Raw genomic sequence first — 22,129 nt, forward strand, 5'->3', positions numbered from 1 at the left:
CAGACAACAGGCTTATAGAGATGCCTGTGTCTTATGACAAACGACAAAAAAAGACAGAGATAAGGAAAAATACTATCTCTGGGAGGGAAAGGGTCTACAACCAATGAATACTCAACCAAATCCTAGAGTCACTGAGTTCAAGAAGCTAGCTTCATCAATATTTTGTTCTGCTAACTTAAATTTAGAAAAGCAAAAATACTCACTACTATTGCTTCCATTGGACCCTGCAGGAAGAGATCCAGGAGACTGATGTGGTAAGAACTCTTACCTCCTACAGGCTCTTGTCAAGGGTCCAGGATCTCTTGGCTGTAGAAGTCCAGGAGTGATCAGTGTCCAGTAGATGAAGTTTTGTTCCACAGAGTTGCCAAACTGTAGAGGAGGAAGACATTTCCTCTACCCTCTGGGTCCTGCAGGCTGGGCTGCAAATTCAATTGAAATGAGACAGAATAATAGGAGAAAATACAACAAAGCTTTATAACATGTATACATGGGAGAGACTTAGGAAAACCGAGCTACTCACCATAATGGCGGAAGCTCTCATCTTAAATACCATCTTCAGCTAAAGACAAAGGAGGATATTGGGGATGGCAGGAGTCAGTTATGGGAGATTTACCAGAAAAGCACAGTAAACAAGAGTAAGGTTATTATGCAGATTTAAGTCTTTGCCTTCCACAGTGATAAGAGTTTCTAGAGATAAGGTCATCCCCCCTTCTTCCTGGTACAGAGAGTGAGACAACTTTAAAGATGGAGATTTTCCTGACAAATGCAAATGTTTCTTAAAAAGGGTAACTTCTCCTTTTACTTGTTTTTCAGAGCTTTCCCCATGTCTGCAGGTTTTAAAAGTAACCAGCTCAAAATAATCCTCATGCCAAAGAAACATATTTTGGGGCAGTCAATTCTGAACCCCCACACCTGGATTGTCATTGTTGGATCTGCAGTTATTTTTTTCTTTATATGTTTGTTTTATTTCAATCTTTTTTATTTATAGTGTCAAGTATCTTCAATGTTTAATATTTCTTGCATGTATATTTGTAACTGAAAATTACGTTAGTAGAAATGCTGTCTAGTGTTTATCTCCTACAGGCTTTACTTTGAGGTGAGTTGGCAAGAAGCTAGACTAGGAAAATCTCAAATTTCAGATTGTGGGCAAAAGACAAAATGCATAGTTCTCCTACTCAGCCTGCTAGGCCTTCTATATACTGTAATGGAATGTTCCACTGCTCCATATTCATTGTCCAAGTATTCCAGTTTTCATAGGTGCATTCATTTGCACTGCTGCCTCAAAATATTAAGCTTTTCCAGGGTCTATATGGTCAGATCAATTTCCCTTTGCACATATTCTAGGAGGTGGATTTCTATACTATATAGCAATCACCACTTTTCTATGTGCACTCTGCCTTGAAGAAATTTGAAATTATCTATCATTTCCCCTGTGCCAAATATTACTACTTTAGTTCACATCCCCTTAATGTCTCTTCTCGACTATTACAGCTCATGGTCCCACAATGTTCAGCCTCTTCTCAATTCACTTGAAACTTCCCTTTACCATAGAGCTCTCCACTTAAATAATAAATACAATTGTATCACTACAATCCTTAATGTCCTCTCTCATCTCTTCATTGACTATAGAATTAAATCTAAACCATGTAGTTTAGCCTATGAGATTATTAAAAATCTGTCCTGAACATAATACTTGAGTGTGATTATAACAGTCAGCTTGACTTATTTGACTATATTTTTGTTCTGTCTTTGCTAGACAACATGCCTATGACTGAAGGGCCCAGTTTTACTTACCTGTGTATCTCAATACCAACATGTCTTACATCACTACAAGTCCCCTCCTTAGTCTGCTCCCACAGATGAGATTTCCTAGCCGGACAACCCTGCTTATCAAGGGAGCAGACATAGTTTTGCTTATCCCTGAGTAAGAGTGGGTTTCAGTTCCCTGATAGCCTTGGCAGCATTCAAACAAGCCAATGACATCTCCTGAAGGAACCAGGGGGGTACGTCACCCCCTTGATACTATAAAGCCTGTCTCCCTCAGCCTCCAAATGCTCACTCTGTTCCTGAGTGCACTGCCTGTGTGGCTCTGTATGACACAGAGTCCTCCTCCTCCTGGCTGTGAATGTATGTGACTAATAACTCCTGTTGTCTCATTTGTCACGTGTTGGGTGTCATGTGTTCAGATCTGTATAATCATAGGGTAAGAATCCCTTCCTCACCAATAAAGTGCATAGAAGGTGATTAAAACAATTTCTCTACCATAAATCTGTGCCTTTTTCTCTCTTCTTCATATCTGACAAATCAAAGGATTTATCCAGCCTAAGGTATTTTCTTTGTGAAGATTTCCTAACTTTTCAAGAAGAGTTACTCCATTCTCTTCACTCTTGCTCAACTTTATTAATCTCTCTATACCATATGGTGATATCTCGAAGAAAAAATAAATCTCTGTCTTTGAATTCCCAGTAACTAGTAAAGTGCAAGGTACTAAATATTTGCTTAGAATTATTTGTTAGATAAGTTAATGTGTTCAAATACCAGTTCTTCTTCTTCTAAATTGGGTATCACAGCAGTTATTTTGAACAATTGCACTAGGCCAGCCATCCATGATTTAAATCCTATGGTTTAGCAAAACTTAGCAATCTAAGGGTGCAAATCGTGGTTAAGACAGGTCAATTTTATCCCTCAAATAATTGATGTATATAAAGGAAATAAGCATGTAACAACTTGATTAAATCAGAATATCTTATGCAAAATTGTATGCTGTTTTGGAGATTCCATTTTTATGATAGTATATTGATGTAATTAAATTTTAAAAACTCAGTAGAAAAACATAAATTGACTAGGAAAGTATGTGTTCTAAAATAATCTCAAAGAAGTAAATAGTTCCTGAGAGGTCCAGTACATTCAGGCAATATAATTACACAGAAATTGCTGAAAAAGTATTTCAAGTCAAAAGAGTGGCAATCTCTGTTCCATTCAGACTGCTTCATTAACTGGAAATAATAGAAAGTCATCAGAACTTTCCATCATCATTTCTTAACATTTTATTAAATCCCTAATGAACAATGGAAGGCAGAATAGACAGAGTGGCACGTTGTTAAATTCTTGCACCAAATGTTTTGAAAGAAAGCCTGAGAATTAGTGTTCTGATAGATTTCTATATAAGTCACTAAATAATCTAATTCACAGGTGGATGGAGTAAAATATCTCTATGCTTTGTTTGAACCATGAGTTGGCTATGTTCTTCTACGAGAAAAAGTGAGAGAAAGAGAAAAAGAAAGTTAAAAAAAGAAAAAGGAAGAAAGAATGAGTGAGTAATAGAAGGAAAATGTCCCTCTGGTTTTCAGTAAAACAATTACTACATACTGTAGCATGCATAATTCTAGAAAATGGCAAGAGAGGAAACATATCTTATTGATACTTTATACAAAAATCATTCTTAAATGAAAGGCATATGTTAGAGAATGACATTTCACAGTGATTTATCAATTCATAGCCCAAATCTATTATAATTTGCAATGTCCAATTGCGTTAATTAGCTATCGTATGTAATAAACCATCTCAAAACAGTGGATTAAAACAGGGGCCATTTATTTAGTTTATGACTTTTCTGGATGGCAATTTAGGCTTGGCTCAGCTGGGCAGTGTTTCTTCTTGGCTGCACTCTCTCATGCATCCTGAGTCAAGTGAGCAACGTTGCTGATCTTGGCTGGGCTTTCTCATATGTCTAGGGCCTCGGTTGGGCTGGGCTGACTCAGCTCGAGTTCACACAGTCTCCTATTATCCAAAAGATTAGCCAGGCTTGTTCATATGGTAGGTGGGCTGAGTTCCAATAAAGAAGGAAGCACGTACAGCCTCAGGAGGTTTTGTCTTGGAACTGGTCCAGTATCCCTGTTATTTCATTTTATACACCAGAGCAAGCCACAAAGTCGGCTCAGATTCAAGAGGTAGAGATTGAAGGATTTCAAAAGATGTAAATACAGAGAGAAATAAAGGGTATTGTCACTGTTGTAAGCTACCACATAAATGTACAGAAAACGGAGACCATTGAGAGCAAGGTTCTATAAACAATGATGAGAAAGATCAAATATTTTAAAATCAGAAGTTCTTTCAGAAGATTGTTTTAAACACTTTTGAGAAATAGTCACTAGAAATAAAAACCTAATTTCTTTCAGAAGTTTGTTTTAAAATGTGATAAGTACTTATTTTGTTTTTTCTATTGACTATTTCTCAAAAGTGTTGATGAATTTATTATGAAACAGTAGATCTTACTGAAACATAAGTAAAAGCTAATTTACAAAGGAATATAAACTTAGTTGCCAGTACTCAGGACACAGGGCCATGGCCTTGAATTGATGATAGTCTGGCTACAAATGAATTTTCCAGCTATTAATCCATGTGCAATTTATTGTAGGTTAATGCATTTGGATGTAAAGGATAGAGTGATAAATTTGATGTTTCGTTAATATTAATTTTTAAAAAGATCTAATATTTTAAAAGGTCCAGTTAATAACAATTTTCAAAAGACATTATAGTAGTTTTTAGTTATGTTTGCTCTTAGAGAATAATATTAATAAAATCAACCCAGTAATTGATAAGGCGGTAATTTTTAAATTTTCTATGTCATAGCTAAAAAAATTAGTATTCTTTCAAATGTGAATGTATTATCTATAGAACTTCCCAGTACACAGTGATTGATCAGAATCAACCAAGTTGGTTATAAAACACAAAGAAGGTAAATTTTCTGCAATATTTCCCAGAACGTCATTCTCAGCTTCCATTAGACAAAGATCGATTACAGAAACAGAAAACCGAAGTATGCATGTATTACATTTCCTAACTTATTTATTACTAGCTAGCTCAGACAGCTGAGAATTATAATGCCAATCTAAAGCTATCATTCAATTCAGATGATTCATATTCATAGATAATTACCATGAAGATTATTATTGATAATCCATTTTCATCTATTAAAAGCCAAGCAAATCAGTGCTAAAATGAGTTGACACAAGAGTTCAGAATTAAAACAGAGAGAGAGACTTATACGTGAATTGCTGATATGAAGAAATACCAATAAATGTTTTGGTGTTATTTTTTATATAAAATAGTGACTAAATTCTTCCCTGAAGAAATAGAGGAGATGGAACAACGCAATTGCTTTTCTGTAACCTAAATTACAAAGCATGCCGTTGCTGAAAATTGTGTTTGACTTTACATGCTACTTGGAGACCAAATAGCAGTTAAACTCTTATGACAAAATAGGGAAAAAATTTTTGCTTAACTTTTAGCTGAATTCAGTGAAGTGTATAAAACATAAGACTTTTTTCCCTCATCTTGATGAGGAACCCTAAAGAAGAAAAAAATACCTGGAGAATAACTGAGTTGAAATCTAGTCCATGTCAAATGGGGCTTCAACTGTCTGCACTCTGGTCATCATTGGCTCCATCAGCCACCACCACCACAGGCTATTGCCTTTGGAGAGTGAGGTAGAAACAGATATGGAGACTGTTCATTGTACGGCCGCTTCAACCACAGCTATTAGAATCCAGCTTTTAGCGGCACTAAAATTTTCTCTTACGGATTTCATAGGAAAAAAACTGGACTAACCTAAAAGCCTGCCAGTGTCAGTGCCTCAATCTGAATGAACATGCTCAGCTGAGTAAATTTCTTGCCAAGCCCACACATTCATATATTTTGATTATCATTTTAAGTTTTGTTGTCCAATGAAGCAACACTAAATAAAAGATTTTCCTTAAAAGTCAATTAAAAGCCTCTTCAGCTATTTTGGTGCACAAGACATTAAATCATTAAATTATTTTCAAAACTTGTTCCAAGCTTAAACTCTTTATCACCTAAAATAGAGCCAGAACATTTTGATATCCTTTTCTGCTAGCATACTCCCAGATGGGTATTAGGATTACTATCCAGAACCGTTAGTTCACGGTGTCTGAGTTGTACGCGCGACACACCAAGTGTCGTGTTAATCTGTTTAGGCCATGGCAAACCTAGCCTCTTTCCAAGTAAGATTTGCAATTGGGGGGAAAGGCTAAATAGTTTTTCCTTAAGATCATAAAATATATGTAAACCTTATGTAAATTGAATGTTAAAGTTATAAACAGTAAATCTAAGAAGAGGCAAAGAACATTTTCTATTTTAATCACTAAATTGCAAGATTCAAATAATATTTTATATATTTCAAATGACTAAATTTAAATAGAATTTGTTATGTCAGTTCAGTTCAGTTCTTAGAGACTTTCACCTATACACAGTAGCTATACACGTTAGGACAATATTGCTTTGAGAACTGACTGCTAGCTTTGATCACTTGGAGTCATATAATGGGGACTGAATGATTGTCTCTTTTGAGGATTTCAGCTGACTGGCCAAGGTCTTTGATGTAATTCCATCCTTATCAGCTATAGATATAACAGGGGCTGCTTTAAAATGAACAAAAGGGCTAGCCTGGAAGTGCAGTCCTTAAATTTGCACACTCTGCTTCAGCGGCCTGGGGTTCGCCAGTTTGGATCCTGGGTGTGGACCAAGGCACCACTTGTCAAGAGATGCTGTGGTAGGCGTCCCACATATAAAGTAGAGGAAGATGGGCATGGATATGAGATCAGGGCTGGTCTTCCTTAGCAAAAAGAGGAGCATTGGCGGCAGATGTTAGCTCAGAGCTAATCTTCCTCAAAAAAAAAAAAAAAAGAAATAAACAAATCAACAAAAAAGCCACAGTTTTAATGTTCCTCTTATTCTCTAAGCCAACGTTCTTTCTGTTACTCCAACTGAAATTCAGCATTTTTCTCTTTTAAGACAGGGTTTATCGAGGAAAGGTGAATTAATGACAATGAAGTTTCTTACCTATGTGGCTTAAAAGTTGTCCTCAGAGGGCAGGTAATGACTGCTGGTCTATTCCTTGTCTTGGAGTATTTGGTTCATGTCTGGCCAGGTGATGGCCTTACGGGTTTGAGGCAGGAGTCCTCATCTAAGACCACAGAGAAACAACAGACTAACTATTCATGGTTCATTGGTCCCAAGAAACAAAACCAATACAGGCTACATTTAGCCAAAAGGAAACCTACTGTGAGGGTGGAAAAATGAGGCCTAGTGGATAACATTTACCGGGGATTTAACAGTGCCCAGAGCTGTCCTCAGCACTTTACGTGGATTATCTCGTTTAATCCTCACCATAACCCTGTGAGACATGTTATTAGTGTTATTCACAGCTGAAGAAACAAAGGTGCAGGGAATTAAGTAAATTGCCCAAGGTTACACGACCAATGCAGTACAGGCCCCAGGACAGGATCCAGGGCCGCTCTGGGGGACTGTGCCCAAGGAACTACATACTCACAGCCCTGTCGCGGGGCAGCAACTGCACTAAATGCACACCAGGCATCTTCAGGTCTTTGAGGTTCTCTGTTCAAGATTCAAAGCCCCGTGAAAGACATTCCATTGACCTAACTTGGCTCTTAACTGAGGAGTGCAAAGTACTTTGAAAGGATTCCTACCATAATACACATGGTGAGGAATAGCTAATTCTCCCAAAGGAAATGGAAATGCTGTTAGGGAGGAATCATCCTCTAAAAGTCAAATTCCTTTCACAGTGGAGAAATAATGAAGCTAAAAATCAAATCTCATATCTTGCAAAAGGGCCAAGAAGTCATTAGCTCCAGAGAAACCAAGAGAGAGGAACAAGAACGTATCTTTAGAATTAGGAAGGTGAGAACAAGCATCCAACACAAAGATGATCAAGTGTTTTCTACAATATCAGCTGTGACTGCGGCCTGCTTTAATAATACACAAGTGGACTATATGGCACCAAAGGGTAAATTGGGGAGGACTTAACCCATTCTGCAAATGAGAATGGTACAGAGTTCCCTCTCCAATTGCTTTAGGCACATAGCCTACTCTAAACCAAATGCAACAATATTCAGGTAGTGACTGAGTCACATCTTTTCCCAGCTAAGAAACTGAAGAAACTCTTAGGAGGATAGATCCTTTTCTTCCCTAGTTTAGGTTCTGTGTTGTCAGATATTTATGATATTATGTCCGATACCATCTTTCCTTTATAAAGGCTGAACTAAAAATATCAGTTGCTCTTTAGAGACATCTTGTCTACGCAAAATTGCCATCCTGCTTTTGGAGCTCAGCACAGGCAGATCGGGTAGACATCCTTTCTTATCTTAGCAAGGCTTCCGTGTGTGTGGCGTGTGCCCTGCCATTGCTTGACAGGGGCCTAGAGAAAGCTTTCAGAAGGTGGTGTGTGATCTAGCTGCTGTTCCTGTTAATTCTTCCAATTCAGTATCTTAAAGTTGTCAGAGGGAACTTCTGATGAGAAGACGAGAAGGAGAAGATAACAAAGGCCAAAAGAGGAAGAAGGAATCTCCCCTAAGAACTACCGGGAACTACAAGGAACCCTGGATCTAGAAAACTTGATTAAATTCTCATCTGATGAACGATTGGTTCTTTCTCAAAGTGAAATTTGCTTACAAGGTGTACATGTGATCCTGTAGATGTGTACTCCTAATTGTTTATATTTAGCCAAAATATTTGGTAAATTTTGTTTATAATATTGTGATTATTTTATAGGAAATCCTTTTATTTGTTTTTGTCCTCGTCTTAAGAACTCGAATAGGATAACTTTTGGCTAAAAAATATTACCAGGAGGATCTTTAATATTATTTTCCTAATTTTCTATATGTTTGAAGAAATAATAATTAGATTTTTTTAATTGAAAGAAAACATAGTAAGATTTCCTGATTGTGGGTGGACTTTACCAATCACGTCCAAGGTCAGTTGTTCGTTGTCCTCTGCAGAGACCCACTAACTTTTCTGGTGTCCGACAGAAGCCCCTTTGTACCTGGTGGAGAGAAAAGCAGATTATGTGTGAGTCTCATGAGAACTCTGCAATATCATTTATATATTTAAATAAATTATTAAAAGATATTTTCTTATACTGGAACTTGTTCTAGGTAGGTAAGGGGTGGCTTACTCGGGTATGGTTAAATTTAATACAGTCCATTTCATGACTTTTCAGTAGTTTCTAAACTAATTTGTGGAGACACTAGTTTTGCCTTTGGACTTGGTAAGCATAAACTTTTACAAAAAACTATAACATTTCAATATTTATAGTGGGTGGTATCAACTCTTTCATCTGGTTGAAAACACAATCAATTAAAAACACAAACCACTAAAACAGTGATGGAGATGGGCAACAGAGCTGGGCTTGTGTGTGGAGGGGAAAACAGGAAGGGAGATATTGAAAAGATGCAGAATTTATTCTGAATGTTCTGTCTCAGAATGATTTTTGAAAATAAAATATAGGAAAGTATAATCGTATCTAGAATTCTTAGAATAACAGGAAATTTCCCTTTCTCATCCAGGAATGACTGAATGAATGAGCTACTGCTATATTTTTCCCTTCTTGGTCAAACTTCTTGAAGAAAACTTACAGTTGCTATATGCGTTTACTATAATTTATCGTTTTACCTCCACTGAAACTGCTCCTGTCAAGGTCAACAATGAACTTTCATGTTAACAAATCCATATGGGCATTTTTAGTCTTCAGTATAATATCTTCCCTATTGTATTTGATTCCATTGGCTTCTGTATCCTTTTCCCCCTGATCCTTCATCACTTAAAAGGTAAAAATTAATTTTAATTTGTATTGAAATATTGCCTTCAAAAATAAAACAAATCTTTCTGTACTACAGACCTTATAATAAAAAAATGACAGTCCTTGTCACTACCCAGTACTACCCCCTCCACATTCTCCAGATACAAACATCTTCTACCCTGTTAGATGTTTTCTTGCTATTTACCATGATAGTTATAAGTGATATTCCCATGCTACTATCTCATTTTCAGTTTTCTCAACAGATTTATCAATTTTAGTGTTTATTTTTTTCATTTTGTTTTCCATGAGTGTTTTAGCTCATGCTTCCTCTTCACCTAGCCATATCATTACAATATAACTATACATAAATTTTTGGATAAAACCATGTTTATTGTTTTCACTATTATGACAATTTAAATATAGTTTATTTCTGTTCTAAATAGTGTCTAAGATTTTATTTTCTTATATGATTTTATTAATAATTTTCTCGTTATTTATTTTCCTGGAATAACTATTTGCACACTGTCTCAGTAAAATATCTTACAATACAATTTTCCATTTGGACAAGTCTGTTAAATAATTTGTGGGTTTAATTACCTGTTTTCTAGAGACACCTTCCTGGAACTCTCTGACCTCTTCTTCCAGCCTAAAGGGGCTCCTTTTTTAGCAGTTAAATAGCATTTGTCACGGGAATTCTTGCCCTTTTGCTTCTGTGTTAGTTTTTCTCATGCTTGGTGGCACGTGTTTTTCTAGTAATTTCCTGAGAATAGGCCCATGAAAGGTACATATATAAGGATTTGCACATAGAAAAGTGCCTTTATTTCATCTACTCACTTTACTGATAGTTTAAATAGAGGAGGAGATCTACATTGAATCTCATTTTCACTCAGAAGTTTGAAAGAATGGCTTCCTTGTCTTCCAGGATTATCTTCTTGCTTTTGAAAAGTCTGATGAGATTGACATCTTTTAATTTTTCTGTGCGACCTTGCTTCTCTCTTGGGAAGCTTTTAGGGCTTTCTTCTTATTTTTTCATTTTGAAATTTTATAATAATGTGTCTCAATAAGGTTTTGTGTTTTTTTTAGTTTAATTTTTTCAACTATTTCGGCATTTGAACAGGCCTTTCTTTAGAGCTTAAAGGTTCTTCAGTTTGCTAAACCATTATTTTCTTATTCTTTCAAGGGTTCTCTTTCTTTCTATTTCTGTTTCTGAAATTCCTATTGGTTTAATGCTTTACATTCTAGATTAGTGTTCTCTTCCTTTCTTATTTTTTTATTTTGATTTTCCCTTGCCTTTTGGAAGATTTCCTTTATTATATATTCCAAATTCTCTATTGAATTTTTATCATATTTTTTAGTTATCATAGTTTTGGATAGTTTATTTTTTCTGTTTCTTTTTAATAGCAATCTATACTTCTACTGAGGCACAATGAGTTTTCTTTCATTCTCTATTCTCTTTTTCTTGTGAGTTTCTTCTCTCTCTGTCTCTCTCTTACTACCTGTCCCCTCCCTCACCACTTCTCTGACTTTCTCATTAGACCGTTTCCCAAGTGTCTGCTGAGTCTTAGCCATTCATTGTGCTTTAGGACTAAGAAACTAACAAGCAGATGGCAAGCTCTGTGCACTGGCAGGGCTTGGAGATGGGGCAGAACGTGCTTTGGGTGAAAGGCTCCCCAGTTTTCTGTTGGGAAGTGCTAGATATCAGCATCTGTAGGTGTTACTCTGGATAGTTTAATTTCTCCAGACAAGAATGTTCTAATCGCCAACCTGAGGTGAAGTTAGAGTGTAGATGAGGAGTGAAGATAATATAAACGTAGTTGTTGGCATTCTGGAACTCAGAAGGGAAAAGTCAGACATTTAATTGTTCACAAGAGCTTTCAGCTAATCCCTAATCTTTTCAGTATGCTACCTACCTAGCTCTCCTTTCTGTTTTCCAGTTCAGATCCAGACACTAAATCTCAATCTAATATGGACCTTGCCCAATTGTGTGTTCGTGTAGGGAAGGTGGGTCTAGGGCTTCCTACTCTGTTTTTCTGCTGACATCACTCCCTTATCTTTCCTCATAAGGAAGTACTCTTAAACAACATAGCAATTATGACCTCAGGCTCTGTAGTCACAGTAACTATTGGCGACTTTGCACAGGTTGCTTAAACTCCCTGTGCCTAAGTTTCCTTATCCTTAAAAGGACTTGGTAGTAGTAGTACTCTATAAGGTTGTTGTGAGTATTAAACATGGTAATATATTGAAGAAGAGTGACTGTTATGTAATAAGTGCTAATGTTAGCCATTATTAGATAATATCCGTACCTTTTTGGAGTACTTTGTTCTTTAACAGTATTTTTCAGTAATTATTAGGAGTTGCTTAATGAGAGAAGACATTCTGATAGACCTGGATTCCAAATGACTTTGTCAGTAGTTAATTAACTATGCTACATACTTTCAAATATGATGTGAGATTTCACAATTAATAAAGTTGATTGTGGCAGACTGACAGAGTTGGAATTACTTCATAGTCTTATTTTGGGCACAAAGTATTTTGTTATATAAAAGTAATGTGAGTACCTTTGATAAGTGGTGGTAAAATGACAACATGATCTCAGATATTCTTCTTAGTAAGGTTAAATAATCTTGTGGCTTATGAACTGACCTAGTAATATTGGCTGGATACTAAAAATCCTGGTTTGTGCAACACCTACCTCCATTGAAATATATAATCTAGAGAATATTTGTTTTTATTTCAAGTAAAACAAAAACTATATATATATGTAGATATATACATATGTATATGTGTGTGTGTGTGTGTATATATATATATATATATATATATATATATATAAACAAATATATTTCTGGGAAATTTACATTAATTTACATTTCAGAGTCTAACCAGGAAATAACTCTTACTACATAATCATGTCTTAAAATTCCTCTTCTTTAATCTACCAGGTGAACAATATACAGAGAGCACTGAACTGGCAAGCAAAGACCCAGAGGATCCCACATTCACAGACAGAATTTTGTGCAGAGACAAAGCAGAATTCACTGCCTCCACCCCTCATCAACAATTCTCTTCTTAACCCAATCCTTTCTGATCCTAGTTCACTCATTTCACTGAAACAATCCCTATCAAGACCACCACTGACCTCCATTTTACCCACTACTCAGTTATCAGTCCTCCTCTTTCTCGGCCTCTTAGCAGCTTCATCACTTAACCTTGCCTTTCTTGAAACACTGTCATCTCCAGGCCTCTGGGATACCACCCTCTGTGAGTTCTTCCTATCCCACTGCTGCTCATCTTCTTAGTCTCCTTTCCTGGTTCCCCCTCCTCATCCTCTAAATTTTGAATTTTCTAATTCCTCTTCTCTATCTAAATGCTCTTCCTACCTGATCTCTTGCAATCCTATGGCTTAAAGTATCATTTATGTGTTGCTGTTTCTCAAATGTGTATGTTCAGGCTTAATATCTTCTCTTGAGCTCAAATTCCATTTAAAATATTTACTAGATATATAATAAGGATATCAACCTTAAGTATATATAAAATAGGACTTTTGATTCCTTACCTACACCTCCAACCCTCAATCTCCACTATCTCAATAATGGCGACATCTACCACAAAGCTACTTAGGAGGCATTAATGAATCCTCCATTTTCCTCATACCCCATATCTCTCTTGTCATCAAGCCAGCACGACCTCTTCTCTCTACTGTTCTACAACCATCAAGTCTTCAAGCTTTCTTGCATTTTTCTATTGGGAATTCCCCATCCAACCTCCATAATGGTCCTGTAATAATTAAATTGTAGCGTATCATCGACCTGGCCATATCACAGATTAGAATTAATTAACATATGCTTAGCTTGGTCTACAGAGCTCTGCCTGATCTGGACACTGCCTGTCATTTGCCTTCATTTCCATTATGCTCCAGATGAATCATCTTTCTTTCCGCCTTTCAGATATGACAAATTTCGAAGCCTTTTTACTTGCACTTCCCTTTGCCTGGAAGCTTCTTCCTCCAAATCTTTTCATTGTTGACTCCATCTCTTCTTCAATTCTTAACTCAAATGCCATCTCTGCACAGTGGCCTTCCAGTCTAGATAAAGAACCCCACTCTCACCCTTATTGTCTATCCCTCTATGCTTTTTTTTCTTCATGGCACTTATCATTGTCTCTGATAAGCACAGAAGACAAACTCTCCACTAAGATATAAGCTTGTTGAAGAGGGGAATTTGACTTTTCTTTTTGCCACTGCAGTTAGAGCCTAGAACAGTGTCCCGCAAGAGTAGATGTTTGATAAATACCAAATGAATGAATAAGTGACTTGATCAACTGATGAAAAGTCAGTTCTTGAAGAATGTACTGTGATGAATTACAAATAGAAATTAGTAATAAAAGAACCAAGTCAAAAAGTAAGATATCAGTGCCCAGATTGCACTGGGAAAGAAGTCTTTGGGATTAAAAAATTTAGAAACTTTAGAGTGGAATAGGCTACTCCTTTAGTCTGAATTGTTAAAGGTTATCAGTATGACCATCATGAAGAGTTACTAAGGCTTGGTATTAGAATCCCTGTATTATTTGTTGTAAATAAACTTAATAAATGATATGTAATTATTCCTATAGATGGCAGAATAAATCATTCCTAGCAGTTCATTTTGCCATCTTTAAGGAATGCACAGTTAGAGAATCTTTTCAAGGATTATTTAATATGAATAGTGTACTTGGTGAATCCTATCTATATGTACAAAACCAGGTAAGCAATGTCATTTACAGAACTCTGTCTTCCTAAGTTTTATTTCTATCAGAGTCTGCTGTGGTATATATGAGTATTAAAAGGCATCTGACAGAATGACTAAGATGTAACATTATTAATATTAGTTTTAGTTGGCACCCCTCTCCCAGCCAACTCTAGAGAGGTAAATATAAAAGAAAAAATATATATATTCTGACTTACTTACTCATAGTTATTAAAGTATGTTTTCAGTGTAAAGAAAAAAAAAGCCATTGAACTGTCAAAACAGGTATACTGGAGACCAGGAGACGCTATCAAAAGGAGAGGGACATTTAATCCAATAGGCTTTGAATGTCACCATTGAAGATAAATTTAAAACGAAATAAATGTGAGTATTTGGAGAGGAAATAACTCCCTCTGTGTTGGGGTGGGTTTACAACAAGGCACACTTTGATGGAACACAATTTTTTTTGTGTGATATAATTACTAAAGTGTAGCAAAAAGTAATATAGCAAATTTGGATGTGAGTTACAATTTGACAGTTTTTATTATGCCCTGTGGAAAGACATGTGTGGCACCTGATAATAAATTAAGTGAATTCCTAATCAGTGGAATGGCTATACCTGAAAGGTCCTACTGATTATATCATTGTTAGCCTGCAGGAACTAGGCCTCTGGTGGCAACTCAGTATGCTGTTTAGTTTAATATTTTTATCACTGCTCTGAATGTTGACATAGGCGTAATTCTTCCTAAATTTACAGACAGCATGAAGCTGGGAATATAACAAGTACACTGAGTCACAGAATCGACATCCAAAATGATCTCTATATGCTGCAAAGCTGTTCCATATCTAACAAGGAGAAATTCATTTGGAATAAACTGAAGTACAACACTTAACTTTTTAAAAATGCCATTGCTAATATTTAAGACACGAAAAACATAACTTTACTTCATTTCATATAGGAAAATACGTCTACAGAATAAATATGAATCAACAGTTTTATTTGCTTAATAAATACTTATTAAACATCTATTACCTGCTTACCCTTTTTTCTTCTTTTATGGATTCACTTTTGTGTTTTTTCTTCTTTTTGCTTTTCTGGCTCAATTATCCCTGATATATTGCATTCAGTTCTAGGTACTCACTCTAAAATGGGCATTCACAAATTGGAGTTCATAGAATGGGGAAGGTACTGACAACCTTTAATTTTTGAAAAAGGACGGAAGATTTGAGAGAGGTTGGCCTGTAAAGAAGATGACTGAAGATAAATTTCATCGCTAGTGACATTGACTCAATTCCGATTCCTAGTCACCCTGTGTACAGCAGAGAGGAGCCCTGCCTGATCTTTTTGTGCCCTCCTCTCACTTTCTAGTGCTGTTTCAGATAATGCTGCACTGCTATTCACAGGATTTTCATGGCCAATTTTTATGAAGTTGGTGGCCATGTCCTTCTTCCTAATCTGTCTAAGTCTGGAAGCTCCACTGAAACCTATCCCATGGGTGACCCTGCTAGTACTTGAAATACCAGCGGCATAACTTTCAGCATCATGCAACACACAGCCATCTCAGATGGGTGATATGGTTCCATGACTGGGAAACAAACTCAAGCTATGGCGGTGAGAGGACGCAGTCTTAACCACTGGACCTCCAGGGCTGGCTTAGGAGAAGTTATTAGTTCTAAAATTGGGGAGAAATAAAATGGATTTATTTGTGACTGCAAATGAAAGGATCAGGACCAATGGATAGAAGTTACCTGAAAATGTTTTTTGACTCAATGCAAGAGTAACCTTTTAAGTACAGGAACTTCCTAGAAAACAGAGTGTGCTGCCATGCTGAGTTTTCAAACACAAGGAAATGTTTAAATAGGATGACCAATTGTAATTAATATTGAAGATAAGATTCATGCACAGGTTTAATTTGTTTTGCAACTGTTGGCCTTCAACAAATAGACAGTTATTTCTCTAGCAAAAATGGGTTTATTCAAGATTAGCAAAGAATTGCAATTTGGGGTCTGCACCTATGGTGAGCCACATGTATATCCCCCAGCAGCAAGGGAGGAAAAGCTTTTATACAAGGGAAGAGGAAGTTGGGAGGGCTATTGTGAACAAAGAGTCCACTGGAGGAGTTGAAATTTCCAAGTGTAGTGGCTTTCATTGGCTGAGTTGTGGCAGTCTCCCATTGGCTGAGCTTCTTCTTGGTCAAGAAGAGGAAGTCTTTATTCTTTCTGTTGGGCTCTGCTGTCAATATAGGGTGTGAGAGTTACCCCCTTTGGCCTCCTGACTCCAATTTAATGAGTTTTCTGTTTATTCATGTGACATTTACCCCTTTTGATCAAGATCTTTCTCTGAAAGAATCATTGATCAACAGTCAGGTTTTTCTGGTTTCAGCAGCTTTTTGTCCTTCCATGCCAGGAGGAGCTTCTTCTCAAGGTCCTGTCAGAGGGAAAATGCAGAGATTGGAAATCTGTTGAGGCTACATTTGAGTAATGAGGGGTAGAAGGGAGAATTCTCAGACATTTTTCTTTTCCGAAGTTCATATGTGATCAAGATCACAGGCATTGGAGGTCATCTGAAGCACTATGTCATCATCAAAGATTTGGCAAACAAACTTCCAACAGGCCTGATCTGGACATCTTGGGAAAGTTGTTTCATCAGATTTCATCTGCTTCAGTTCCTGGGAATCTTTACCTTCAGGTTACCAGGTCCTGTCAGGGTTTGGTGCTTTATTTAGGTGTGTCACATAAATCTAAGAGTTTGTTCCCTGGAGTTTTATAGCATAAGGATTAGTACCTGAAAGTTGGCAGTACCTGATAGGGGCCTTTCCAGTGACGTTGAAGAGAGTCCTTCTAGAAGTGTCTTTTCCAATAGACGAAATCTCAAGTTTGCAAAGTGTAATGCTTAAGGTCTTCATCTCCCTGGAGCACAGTGAAAAGATTGCTCTACCAAAATGTGGCTATTTTTGGGGCCGGCTCCGTGGCCGAGTGGTTAAGTTCGTGTGCTCCGCTGCGGTGGCCCAGGGTTCGGATCCTGGGCGCGGACGTGGCACTGCTCATCAGGCCATGTTGAGGTGGCGTCCCACGAGCCACAACTAGAAGGACCTGCAACTAAGATATACAACTATGTATGGGGGGTGGGGAGGAGGGGAGTTGGGGAGATAAAGCAGGAAAAAAAAAAGATTGGCAATAGTTGTTAGCTCAGGTGCCTATCTTTAAAAAAGAAAAAGAACAAAATGTGGTTATTTTTAATAGAAGCAATTAGGCTTTTGCAATACTGGAATATATCTCCTTTATTGGCTGTAGATCGGAAGAGGCAGGAGCCAAGTACACTGGGCATCCTGTGACTGTCTCAAAGGGTGAGAGTTTGTGAGTTCCAAAGAAGGTGGATCTGAGATTTAGAAGGACAAATGATAATGCTTTTGGTCAAGGTATTTGAAGGGTCTCTACTAATTTTGCCAATGGAGTCTAATAATACCTTTAGTGCACTTAACTAAACCAGAAGATCAAGGGTGGTAAGCACAATGAAAATGTTGTAAGGGGGCCGGCCCAGTGGCACAGCGGTTAAGTTCGCACGTTCTGCTTCTCGGTGGCCCGGGGTTGGCCGGTTCGGATCCGGGTGCAGACATGGCACAGCTTGTCAAGCCATGCTGTGGTAGGCGTCCCACATATAAAGTAGAGGAAGATGGGTATGGATGTTAGCTCAGGGCCAGTCTTCCTCAGCAAAAAGAGGAGGATTGGCAGTAGTTAGCTCAGGTCTAATCTTCCTAAAAAAGAAAAAAATGTTGTAAAACCAGCCAAACAGCACAGAATTGTCAAATTCCCTGACCAGTAAAATAGGTTCCTTGATCACTTTGCAGCTTGAGTGGAGTCCCTCAGTGAGGTATAATTGTTTCCAGCAGAACTTTAGCCACAGGAAAGACAGTAGCCTGTCTGCAAGGGAAGGCTTCAGTCCAGTGAGAAAACATACAAACCATGACCAAAACATATTTACATCCATGAGACAGGGAAGTTGTATGAAATACATTTGCCAAGCCTCGAATGGTCCATCAGGCAGTTTAAAATGTCCCGGAACAGTATGAAAATGCTTCCTTGGATTGTATTTTGAACAAGTGGAAGAAGTGAGGTAGGCACTTTTTGCAGCCTTCTTAATATTTCCCCACCAATACTGATTCATGAATGCTATCGTGTCAGTAGACCAATGGTTTGATGCACTTACAGTAACGAGGAGTCGCAATTTTAGAGTATCCAGTAGGACTGAGTTGTTATTTGGTCCAACCAGAGCTTTCTCTTTTTATCCAACCAACAATTGTTGAATTTCTAATCTTATTTTTCCTTTTCTGAGGCCAATTATTGGGCTTCTCTGGTCAGTTTTTCTAAGTTATCATTTGGGGAAATATCCCTTTGGACCATAAGAGAGGTTTGGCTGTTGTTGGTTCCTCTAACAGTTGCATTCTTGCAGAAATATCAGCAAGGTGATTTCCTTTAGCTTCCAGAGAGTCAAATTTAGAATGCCCCAGGATCTTAATAATAGCTAAAGTGGCAGTTAAAAGTACAGCATCCAATAATTCCTGAACATGGGAACCCTTTTATTAAATTTTATTTTTTTAATTTATTCTTATTTTTTGGTGAGGAAGATCGGCCCTGAGCTAATATCTCTGCCAATCTTCCTCTATTTTTATATGTGGGGTGCTGCCACAGCATGGCTTTATGAGTTGTGTGTAGGCCTGTGCCTGGGACCTGAACCCACGAACCCCTGGGTGCTGAAGTAGAGCATGCGAACTTAACCACTACACCACTGGGCTGGCCATAGGGGCCATTTTTAATTTTATTTCTCCTGGAAGTAAGGCTATAATACCCTATGGGTTGAGGATGGTCCCCATATTTTTGGATGAGTACCCCAAGGGCATTCCTTTCCTTTTCATATACAAAGAGGAAAAAAGGAATCTAATAATTAGGATGACCAACGGCAGGTGGGTTTATTAAACTCTCCTTTAAGGCCTTAAAGGCTATGTCATTTGATTCTTCCCATAAAATTGGGTCAGGGCTGTTGTTCTTTAGTAAAACATACAGAGGTTTGGCTATAAGAAAAATTTGGAATCTAACTTTGGCAATAACCAACTAACCTGAGGAAACCTCATAGTTGGCGCTAAGTTTTGGGTTTTGGGAAATTTAGTGCATCATGAAGCCTATCCAGATCTAGGTGTAGCCCTTGTTCTGATATCAGATGCCTAAATATTGAAACTGGGTTTGGGCAAATTTCTTCTTGGTGACATTATGTCCCTTTAAGGCTAAAAATTTTAACACATGGATTCTGTCCTCCTGTGAGGAGACTTGGGAGGGAGAGCAAAGAAGCAAATCATCCACGTATTCCAACAAAGCAGATCCCCCAGAGAACTTTATATCATCTAGATCCGCCCTCAGCATTTGTGAGAAGTAAGAAGGGCTCTCAGTAAACCCCTGAGGCATTACTGTCCAGGTGAGTTGTTTCCTTTCCCAAGTGAAGGCAAAAAGCTATTGACTAACTTCCTCAACTGGAATGCTAAAGAATGCACTGCAAAAATCAATTGTAGTGTAGAAGTTGCTTCCAGTAGAAATGGATGTTACTAGTGTATGAGGGTTAGGAACAATATGATGTGGAGAGACAACAATGTTGTTTACTGCTTAGAGGTCCCAGACAAGCCTCCACGCCCAGCTCTTGGGTTTTCCCACAGGTAAAATAGGAGTACTTCGGGGACTGGGACAAAGTATAACGAGGCCTTGGGCCTTGTAGTCCTCTATTATAGGCCTTATATCTTGAAGGGTTTCTTTACTTATCAATAGATAAATTCTGGGGAGAAATTTTGAGGGAGTCTATCTGCATCTTGATGGGAGGTGTGCTGTGAATTTTACCCATATCAGTTGGAGATTTTTCCCATAAGAAGGATAGTAGTTGATTCAATAGAAACAAATGATCAGTGTTTCTAGAATCAGCTATAGTACCACCAGAGAAAGAGCAAATAGAAGATGTCAAATAAAAAAAGATGCCATTTAATTCACCTGGTTGACCACTTTAACGGCTACTGTCATATTCTAGAATTACTTCCCCCTTTTGGGAGAAAGAAATTCCAGCATGATACTTTTCTAAGAAGTCTTGGTCTAATAAACAAATAGGGGTGGAGAGACAAAGGAGAAAAGGATGTGTGTCTCTCAAAGGGCTTAAAAAAAAGGGAATATGTCCAGAGACAGGAAACTTTTGAAGTTTATTGGAAATCTCCACTACCTGAACTGTGTTAGTAGTCCGAGGCCAGGCTTGATTTATAGTAGTGGGATTGAGCACTGAAAGTGTGGCTCCAGTGTCAATTAGGACAAAGAGAGATTCATCTCCAACCTGGAGAACTGTTTCTCCAAGTTGATTAGGAGGGAGGATTGGGAAGAGTCCCTGCAGTTCCTTGGAGCCTTGTCATTGAGAATTTAGAGGACATTGGAAAGGCTGGTTAAAGGACTGAAGGTGCTTGAAACACTTATGTTTGTAAAAATCTCTTTTCCAATGTCCTGCATCTTTGCAATAATAACAGAAACCAGGAGGGTTTTGGTTTCACTTAGGGGCCTTCATTTGCTGAAGTTGAAGATTAAGAATGTTAGTGGTATTTATTTTAGTTGACACATCTAGAATACAAGAGAGTTGTTTTACCAGATTAACCAAATCTGAAGTGGACATAGTTTTCCATTCTATCGTGGTCCTTTTACTAGAAGGAAAAGGTTCTGGTTCAGCCTATTAATCAACATAGAATTAGGAGCTATCCAGGTGGAATCAACATTTTCAGGTGATACTGCTCCTGATATTGGTTCCCCTGCATTAGACCCAGCATATATGGGGTTAAAACCAAAGCACTCATCCTCCTTCCCTACTTTCTCCTTGGCTTCCTGGCAGCAGGATCCACCATCCACCAGGAGGCAGACATCCAAGGATATCCACCTGCAGATTCCCTTATCTTGCCACCCTCCTCTCTGCAAGCAGCCTCACAAAGCCAAATGCAGGCTGGTGGGAAAAGTGCCAACTAGCAAGGCCATAGGCTCCCCCTCCCAACAAGCAGCCACATTCTTTGAAACCTTTAAGATCCCTTGCCTCCCAAAGGGAAGGAGGAAGATGGCACTGGAGGTGGAGCCTGGACATGAGGAGCTAGGGGAGAGGGACTTGAGGCTTTGAGAGGCATTTTTTCTTTCTTTAATTGTTTCTTTGCCTCAGTTAATCTTAAAATTTTTTTTGAGGAAGATTAGCCCTGAGCTAACATCTGCTGCCAATCCTCCTCTTTTTGCTGAGGAAGACTGGCCCTGAGCTAACATCCATGCCCATCTTCCTCTACTTTATATGTGAGACGCCTGCTACAGCATGGCTTGCCAAACGGTGCCATGTCTGCACCTGGGATCCCAACCAGTGAACCCCAGGCCACTGAAGCAGAACATGCGAACTTAACAACTGCGCCACCAGGCCGGCCCCCATTTTCCTCTATTTTATGTGTGGGGTGCCTGCCACAGCATGGCTTGATAAGTGGTGCATAGGTCTGTGCCGGGGATCTGAACCAGTGAACCCAGGCTGCCGAAGCAGAGTGTGTGAACTTAACCACTGTGCCACCAGGCCAGCTCCTAATTCTAAATTTTTATTTTCCAAAGAGGCAATTTTTAAACTCCTGATAATATTTGGAAGCCTCAAAATACCAATTAAAGTAAGCGTTCCATTTAGTTTTGGAAATTATAGACCTATGGTTGTCCATTTCAGTTTTTAGAAAAGTAAATTCGGGAAGTTCAAAAGTTCCCCATA

At 38.0% G+C, this 22,129-nt stretch overlaps 1 long non-coding RNA gene across 1 annotated transcript; it reads right to left on the bottom strand.

The window, feature by feature from the left end:
• Positions 1–268: 268 nt before the first annotated feature.
• Positions 269–8,860, bottom strand: LOC139073711 (uncharacterized). The gene is made up of 3 exons (XR_011522693.1): positions 8,778–8,860; positions 6,862–6,985; positions 269–419 (listed from the first exon to the last, which is right to left on the bottom strand). It is a non-coding gene; the product is annotated as an uncharacterized lncRNA (long non-coding RNA).
• Between the last annotated feature and the right edge of the window lie 13,269 nt (positions 8,861–22,129).

This window comes from Equus przewalskii, chromosome 9, assembly GCF_037783145.1.
Source record: "Equus przewalskii isolate Varuska chromosome 9, EquPr2, whole genome shotgun sequence".
NCBI lineage: Eukaryota > Metazoa > Chordata > Mammalia > Perissodactyla > Equidae > Equus > Equus przewalskii.